This window comes from Lathyrus oleraceus, chromosome 6 (genome assembly GCF_024323335.1).
Source record: "Lathyrus oleraceus cultivar Zhongwan6 chromosome 6, CAAS_Psat_ZW6_1.0, whole genome shotgun sequence".
In the NCBI taxonomy this organism is placed as follows: domain Eukaryota; kingdom Viridiplantae; phylum Streptophyta; class Magnoliopsida; order Fabales; family Fabaceae; genus Lathyrus; species Lathyrus oleraceus.
Window position 1 is genome coordinate 24,777,908 of NC_066584.1, and position 9,721 is coordinate 24,787,628.

Below are 9,721 nucleotides of genomic sequence, written 5' to 3' on the forward strand. Positions count from 1 at the left end.
ACGAAACATTTCAATGATGAAAAAATATTTAATACGCTTGTTCCCAACTAATTTAGTAACCACTCCAAACGATCCCACTTCTCTCCAAGGTCGAACTTATTGCTAGAGACCGACTGCTACTTCGACGACTTCCCCGACTGATTTTCACTCAACAAAACCTTGGGAGCAACTGTTTTGTGTCGGCCAAATGTCCAACCAGAATAATCCAACGTATAAGAGTCGGAACACGCAAAATTCAAAGTATATTATTCTGATATCCAATTTTCTCTATACTCATGTTTAAACTCTTAACTTACTTAAACGTTGGGGTGCTAACCTTGCAGACTCACCCAACACCACTACATCAAAGATCAACATCAGAGGTTCAGAGTTCTCCACCATCCATGAACACCAATTATGATTCCAAAAACATAACAAATCTAATTAAAATTTTAAGAATAATTTAGACCGATTAATTAAACATTATATAAAACATCATTTTTCACACCCTACCCCTTAATCTGATTTACCTGGCATCTAAACTAAACTCTACTTTTTTTAATCCCCACTTTCAGCAGATTTACTTTAATGGAACACTCTACAATCAGCAACAGAGAAAAATCTTCGTCGTGCTAAACGAATTTGATACAGCGAAACAAATGATCCACATTTGACCCAAAACGACGCCGCATCAAACCCTTACCATGGCGAACTCGCAAGAGCAAGATCGTCCATGGTTCCTCTACGCAATGCCATTGCTAGTCTTTACTTTGATCGCATTTCATCTCCTCGCCTTGGTAAAAACCCTAATCCACTCTTCCCTCTTTTTCTTCTTCTCTTAATAATCACTACCCTAATTTTTGAAATGTGAAATCAAAATCATGTTCTTCGATTTCAGGTGTATTGGATTTACAGATTGTCGACTGATGCTAAGCAACAGCAGCAGCTTCTGCAGCAGCAGCTTCAGCAGCAACAACAGTCACAGAGGAGAAAAGCTCACTGAACAGAACGATTACAAAGTACTTCTTCAATTTCAATTTGTGTTAACTTTATAATTTTCTTCGTATAATTGTTGTTTTGAAAGGAAAATATGTGAATTAGTGTGAGATTTGCCCAGTTGTCAAATAGCATCTATAACGTTATACTTAGTAGAATTTCAACAAATTGCTATTGTTTTGTGGTTCTTAATTTACCATAAAGTGCTGTTAAATGGAAACTATAGTGGTGCTGTAGCAGTGTTGTGCTATAGAACTCGAACAAAATGATACATTCTGGGATGTGCGTTTGACAATGTTGAATATGTTTTTTGGTCTTGGATTTTTAGTGAAGATGCAATGTTGTGCGGGGTTTAGAAGTTGTTAAACTGAGGTTATGTTTAGGAGATGTTAAATTAGTAAGAAGTGAAATTGCCTGTAATTGTGTTAAATGCTATGCTTGATTTGTAGGTAGGGTGGAAAATTTGATCATATAGAAGACAAGTTTGGAATGTGTGTAAGGAGCTATTGAATAGTATTATTTGATTATGTTTTTGCAATATAATGTTTGGTTTTGTCATAGCAACAATAACAATATAAGATTTTTCTCTTTAGGTGGGATTAGAATGGGAATCAAATGATTTTGTTGTGCTTGTCATCATAAACTTAGATTTTGCCAAGGTCATATTTAAACATTGTGGTTTTCTTAGAGATTTTCTTCTTTTGTCAAAATAAGTATCAAAGAACTTGTGGAATTGTGTTGAAGAATAAGATAGATTGAAATGGTAAGAGTTCTTTGTTTTTGAAGGTTTCATTTATTCCCTTTGTTCTCCTTATTGGTTTTCTCTTTCTCTTCGTGTATTAAAGGTTGAAATAGATATGGTCACTGGCCTATCACTTGTTTTTGTGTGCTGCCTGATTTTTTAGAATGTGTGACTGTGTTTTGAATGTTTTATCTATGTTCTAGTGGAAGTGGGTATTGTTTGGTTCTGCACAATTCCTACGAGGATATTTCGTCGTTTTGTGTCAAAGTCAAATAAGCTATGTAGAATATAGTTAAGAAGCAAACTGCAATTGAGCTCATGTCAAATTGCTACAGCCTACATAAGTTATGCTTAAAGTATGTAACTAAGTTTAAGAAACACATTTGTAGAAACAGTTCAACTTTAATTACATGAGATCTTTCAAACAAAATGTTGATGTCAATACTATATGTAGCACTGAGATAAAAGATTTATCAAAGAGGAGGTTAGGAGGTTTTAGTTTTTTCCTATAGGAAAAGAGGTTTGAAGTTTATAAAATATATATGTTGGCATTGGCATACATCTGTGGTGTATGGTAGGTAGCTTCATCATTTTGTTATAGAAATAGGTGACAAGATTGTGTTAGAGCTATGAAAATGAACTATGGAATGTCACACTTAAGTGGGTAACAATGGTTTTGTTATTCTATACGATTTGGGAAATTGATTCTCTGACTGTGAATCCTCTACCTTCGGGTGAATTTAGGCCTTTTTACAAGAGAAAAGTGACTGTGAATCCTCTACCTTCGGGTGAATCTAGGCATTTTTTATGAGAGAAAAGTGAGAGAGGGAAATAAGATAAGACAGTATTGTAGGTGAGACATAGATATATAGAAAGGTAGGGTGCAATTCCCACCACAAAGACAGAATCCCAACCTAAAGGAAAATGGATTCTTTATAGTTTTGTGCAATTCCGATAAACATATCATACATACTGTCTGTTGCTGATTGCTGATTACAGAATGGAGAATATGCATTATATTATATATTTGCAGTTTACTTAATCTAAGAACTTGGGTATTTTTTTTATTACATTTGTTGCAAGTAAATGTGATGTTAATCAATGTTCCAAAATTCATATAATGTGCGTGTGTCTGTGTAGTAATTTGCTACTAAGCAATGTTTTTGCTTACATGTAATGCATGTTATCTCCAAAAATAGTGACGGATGAGGATATACTTGATATATTGGATATACTTGATATATTATGCAATGTAGTTCTTGTAACTTTTCGTAAATAACATCATTTGAGGTTTTGATGTTAGTTTTGGGTCGTACGATTTATATTTCATTAAGCGAGTGTTTGTTTTCACGAGGGATTTGTAATATACGTTCGTTTGGCCAAAAGCTACAATCAGTAGCTTCTTTTTTTCAACATTAAAATTGCTTTGGAGCGCGAGAAAATTGACATCAACGCCAAACCAAACATAGGCTAAATATTAGGTGGTAATCACAAATTATAATCTCGATTCAGTTTAAGAAGTTGACCACATACACCTTGTGTCTTATTTATTTTCACGTTAAAATTGTTTTGGAACACGAGAAAATTGACATAGCGGCGCAGTATGGACAACCACAAAATGGGAGCAGCTGGAAGTGGCGCGGGTGCTCTTTAGCGACGCGGACACTAAAAACATACTAACAAATAAAAAAAACCTCAAATGGGAGTGCGCGGGCGCTATTTAGTGACGCCAACACTAAAAACATACTAGCAAATACAAAAAAAAAACTCAAATTTCATGAAGTCTTAAGCAATAAAATACTTTCAAATACATAATAGCATACTTCCAATTTCATAAGTCTTAAACAAAACATTCCAACATACTACCAAGTAGTAATAAAATTCAAGAAAACAAACTCTTAAGCATATAAATCTTAAAATAACTAAACATCAAAATTCTAATAAAAGTTCAAGAATCATTAAAATCTAAGTCTTTATCATCACTTTCTCTGTCACTAGCATCCTCTCCATCCCCTCCAATATATTCTTGATCACCAAATTTATCATCTACTACTACCATTTTCTTTGCTTTTGGCTTAGATCTAGATGAAGAAGGTGGAGGTGCAACTGCCTTACCAATTGCTTCAACCATCAATTTGAAACTTTTTGAAACATTGAAATCAATTTCATTCCGATAAAAGAAACAAGTTATGTACGCTCTTGCTTTCTTATCACAAGCATCATTTAAGCTTGTATGCTTTCCTTTTGTATTCTTCTTGGACAATAATGGTTGAGTAGAATTAGTAGTAGGAGGAGTTCAACCATCATCCCGAAATCTACTGCTAACCGCCCCATCAACATTTAAAGTAACCCAATCATCATCAACTGGTATCCACTCCACAAGATGCCTAGGCTGAACATTACCAAAAATATTCTTATAGAGCAACATCGCTTTGCTGTAAAGATTAAGAGAATGCAATATAAGTTTAACTAAAGAGGCCGGAAGGATAAAATCTGGATTGTGAACAAATTGGTTGCGCCACTACCATAACCTAAAACAAGTAATCGCCCAAAGGGTAGCCCAATCCCGATTCCGCACACTCAAAGTATTGGAAGATTCAGGTCCATCCATTCTTCAAGATCAGTGGAGAAGTAGGAGGAATGGTGAATATGAGGAACCAAAGACATCCACACATTCATAGAAACCCGACAGTCGCGAAGCACACGAAGAGGCGACTCAACAACATTGTTACAATGTCCACAAAACGGATCACGAAGTTTACGTTGAAAAAGAAGCTGGTTAGTTTTCAAACCTTGAACATGGATCATCCACACATGGTAACGAATTCGCTTAGGGACGAGAATCTTCCAAATTCTACTCCACTGCCTGGAATGAACAACATGGGCGGAGTTCAACCATCATGGTTGAGTAGAATTAGTAGTAGGAGGAGTTCAACCATCATCCCGAAATCTATTGCTAACCGCCCCATCAACATTTAAAGTAACCCAATCATCACCAACTGGTATCCACTCCACAAGATGCCCAGGCTGAATATTACCAAAAATCTTCTTATAGAGCAACATCGCTTTGCTATAAAGATTAAGAGAATGCAATATAAGTTTAACTAAAGAGGCCGGAAGGATAAAATCCGGATTGTGAACAAATTGGTTGCGCCATTACCATAACCTAAAACAAGTAATCGCCCAAAGGGTAGCCCAATCCCGATTCCGCACACTCAAAGTATTGGAAGATTCAGGTCCATCCATTCTTCAAGATCAGTGGAGAAGTAGGAGGAATGGTGAATATGAGGAACCAAAGACATCCACACATTCATAGAAACCCGACAGTCGCGAAGCACACGGAGAGGCGACTCAACAACATTGTTACAATGTCCACAAAACGGATCACGAAGTTTACGTTGAAAAAGAAGCTGGTTAGTTTTCAAACCTTGAACATGGATCATCCACACATGGTAACGAATTCGCTCAGGGACGAGAATCTTCCAAATTCTACTCCACTGCCTGGAATGAACAACATGGGCGGAGTAGACGCGCAACTCGTACGAACTAGCAAAAAGTAACATACCATCAGCAGTACCACTTCATATGCTACAATCCATATACCTGCTATTCCTAATAGGAGGAGCTATCGCTCGAATTTGCTGCACACACTGCCTAGGAAGATGTTCCTTAAACACGTTGCAATTCCAATTGCCGTTGATATCGACCAAGTCAATAAGCACGGTATCCGTAACACACAAGTCAGGATTGAACGCAACATTACACAGCCTAAGCCCAACTTACACTCAACAACCGTCTCAAGCTTTAATCCTAGTCCCATATCCAATTTCCCATTGAACAAACTTACTATTTGTAACCTACTCCTTAGCTAAGTTCTTCCATAAACTAGAGTCGTATGCTTTAACTTCCTTAGTGTTACCTTTGATGCCATTTTTGTTATATTTTTTCTTTAGAAGTTTACACCAAAAGGCCTCCTCGCCACTTTGAAGCTTCCAACTCCGTTTGGAAAGGCATGCTTCATTCATCTTAACGAGGTGCTTTAAACCCAAACCCCCTAGCCGCTTAGGTTTATAAATATCCTGCCACCGAACTGTATGCATCTTCTTGTCCTCCCCACTATGCCCCCAAATAAAATCACGTTGTAATCGTTGAATTTTTTAAGACATTCCTTAGGAATTTTATTGCTCATCAAAGAATAAGTAGGGATAGCTTCAATAACATATTTCACAAGCGTAACTCTCCCAACAAAGGACATCTGGTTGCACTTCAAGTGGTTCAACTTAGCATGAACCTTATCAATAGGGAACTGAAAGTTGCTGATCCTAGGGCTCTTGCCGGAGAAAGGAACCCCAAGTACAATCCCAGATCGTCAACCTCTCTTAAACCAGACCAAGGAACGATTTTCCTACGAATACCCACCAGAGTATTAGACGAAAACAAAATTCTAGTCTTCTTCTTGCTTATAAGTTGACTCGAAGCAGTATAAGAAACATCTAAAACTTCCATCATGTTAGCTACTTGACTCTCAATAGCTTTGCCAAATAGTAAGAGATCGTCGACAAACATAAGGTGAGAGACTAAATGACCTTTCCTACTGACTTTAATACCAACCCAACGCTTGTTATCCACCACATCCAAAATTAAATGAGAAAGTTTATCCATACACAAAACAAAAATGTACGGAGAGATGGGGTCACCTTGACATAACCCTCCCTCTCTTGGACTTAAAACCTTTGTTACCATTCTAATTCACACGGATTTGAACAGAGGAAATAACATTCATAATAATATCCTTAAGCTGAATCGGAATGTCGAGCTCCATAAGAACACTCTCCATAAAAATCCAGTTAACCCGATCATACACTTTAGCTAAATCTACCTTTATAGCGAAACAACATGACTTGCCTTTTAAATGGTGCATGGTGTGCATAATTTTTAGAGTAACTACAATATTATCCTGAATGTTCCTGTTAGGGATAAATCCAGTTTGATTTGGGGAGATGATTGAGTCTATAAGCCCTTTCATTCCGCTAACCACGATCCTACTCAGAATCTTATAAACCACATTACATAAAGCGATAGGTCGAAACTGACTAATAAGCTTTGGCTGAGGGACTTTAGGAATGAGGAAAATCTCCGTGCAGTTAACCACAACAATTTGCAGAACATAGCAGAAAATCATCTAATCATGCAAAACTTTTAGCATTACAAGAGGCAGGTCGAGAATGCGTTTTGTTGAGATCCTTAATTCAAAACATATAAATACTTGTGATTTATCTTATGAAAAATTAAATACAACGACCATATATGAAGATAATATTGCATGCATCGCTCAATTGAAAGATGGTTACATTAAAGGAGATCGGACAAAACACATTTCTCCAAAGTTCTTTTTTACTCCTGATCTTCAAAAGAGTGGTGATATAAGCATCCAACAAATCTGTTCATGTGATAATCTTGCAGACTTTTTCACAAAGTCACTCCCAAGTAGAATTTTTAATCAACTAGTACAAAAGACTGATCTTCATCGAAGAAATGATCGTTCAACTGAGGGGATAAATGAAAGGATATTGTACTCTTTTTCTTCACTAGATTTTTTTTCCACTGGATTTTTTTAGTAAGGTTTTAACGAGGCATATCCTCAATGGACATTCAAGGGGAAGTGTTATGAATAAAGATAAAAGTGAATGTCCATCCTTATTCTTCTTTTCATCTTCCTATTCTCTATTAATAGTTGTGATTTTCCATCTCTCTTAGGTCCTATAAATAAGATCCACATTGTAATGTAAAATATACTTTTGAAGAAGATAATATAATATTACTTTCTCTCTTCTCTTCATTTCTTTGATCTCTATATTATTTTATTTAATTTTATAACACAATCATTTTTATTTATAGTTAAATTGTAGAAGATTAAGAGAGAAATCATATCAAAAAAAAAAGTTAGACCATTAAATAATAATAAAAAAAGGAATAAGTGATTAATGCTGGCTATTTTTTTATCGTTCTCCCTCTCGAACTCCTTTAGAATGTCTAGGACAAACATACAAAAACCATGTTAAAGAAGAAAAATAATATGTTAATTTATTTTCCCTCCATCTTATTGATTAATGGTTTGAAATTATCATCCAACTATACTTCACTCAACATCTTGCAACACATGCCAACAACTTTAGAAAAGAAATAAATATTATCAACTTATATTAAAGAATGGAGCATCACACTCTTTGTCGAATAAATCAAAAAATTCATACAAGTTTTTTATGCCTCATTCTTATTTTATCTCTTTCTTTATCATCTGATGAATAGACCAACACTAAGTAGATGGAAAAAGCAAAAAAATAAAAAAGTTGATTGTTTTTTAAAATACCTTTAAAGAGTACAATTAATTAATAATTTGTATGGTAAATAGATGGAATATTTTAAAAGCATAGGAAGAAAATCATGAAATAAGAAATAAAAAAGTATCTACAATTTAAGGATAGTCTGTTATTAAAATTAAAGATCAAGATTTAATACATGAATATCATTGTGAGATTGTGTATATGAATTAACTGCAATCTTAACCATGTACCATGCATCTAATAAACACAAAGAAAATAATTCAAAAATGATATCTATCACAGAAAGGAAATAAAACACAAATTACAAAATCATAATAAATAACTTACATTAAAAAGTTTTAAATGGTGCATCTTCAAACACCTTTTTTAATTTAATAATTTTAAGTTTACTTATCATTACAGTTCTTTTTATGATTAGTTTTTTTTCCAAATATATTTCATGTTTTTCTATAACTGGTCTTTTTAATAAATAAATATAAAAGTTTAATGAAAATATACTATGTATCATTGTAAAATTATATATATATTCAATCAAAATATTTTAAAGTGACAAATCATATAAATAATTTAAAATTTAAAGACTGACTTGACGGGATACATGATTGTCATTGGTGCAACCTCTCTTTTCTCTAAATATAATAATAGATACAGAGAAAAAGAAACATAAAGAAAGACAAATTAGAAGAGATAAAATAGAAAATTTAAAATTAATATTTAATACTTAACAAACTAACCACTATTGTCCAAACATAAACTAACCATTATTAATTATTCTTTCTTTTTTAATGTTCTTTCTTAATGCTTATTCCACTAATTATTTTCACCTAAGACCGTGTTTACGGGTGTAATGGGTTCGGTTCGGATCGTCTTTTGTAAAAAATTATCCAAACTGATGATATCTCTATCGATTTGATTTGATTTTTAGTATTTTTTTTTTAAAAATAGAACAAAATCAAACTAACTAATTTGGTTCGGTTTGGTTTGATTGATATGTTTATAATACTTGTTTTTTCTAAACATTATATTCATCCGTGTATTATTTGCTATCATATTTTTTTGGGTGTATTTTATGCTATTATTTTTTTCAAATAATATATTTCATATAATATATTTCATGCTCTACTTTTCAAAAACTTACCTGTTGTTCGATCTTATTCCATACGAAGCATTGACCTAATTTTATTCATACGTCTTGAAATAAGTTCGCCATCAAATACAAAAGTTGACACTTGGCATGAGAAGATTGGGAAGGAATTTGAAAAATTAACAAATAAAAAAACAATAAAAAGAAAAAGGTTTCGATACACATAAGTTAACATTTTTTACACTAAAACACACATCAAAATGATTTTATAACAAAACTAGAAAAAAATTAGTTGAAGAAGAAACATAAAAAATAGAAAAAAAAAGAAAACTAACAAAGAAAACCATAACCACTAAGAATGACACTGACGAGGCGGGTAGTGTAAAAAAGATGGAGAAGTGTTACGGGTACAAAATTTGAGTTTAATAATTAGCTAAATAAAAGATTAATTAGGTATTTATAGTCATATTTTCGGTTCATCGGTTTGAAGATTCCTAAAAACTAAAATCGAGAACCAAACCAAACCATCTCGATTTTAATTGGTTAGTTTAGTTTTTGAACCGAACAAAAAATAAT

General features: G+C 33.6%; 1 long non-coding RNA gene across 1 annotated transcript; it reads left to right on the forward strand.

Annotated features, from left to right (window-relative positions):
- Nucleotides 1-482: 482 nt before the first annotated feature.
- On the forward strand, nucleotides 483-1,222 carry LOC127097020 (uncharacterized). The gene is made up of 2 exons (XR_007792899.1): nucleotides 483-776; nucleotides 878-1,222. It is a non-coding gene; the product is annotated as an uncharacterized LOC127097020 (long non-coding RNA).
- The last annotated feature ends 8,499 nt before the right edge of the window (nucleotides 1,223-9,721 follow it).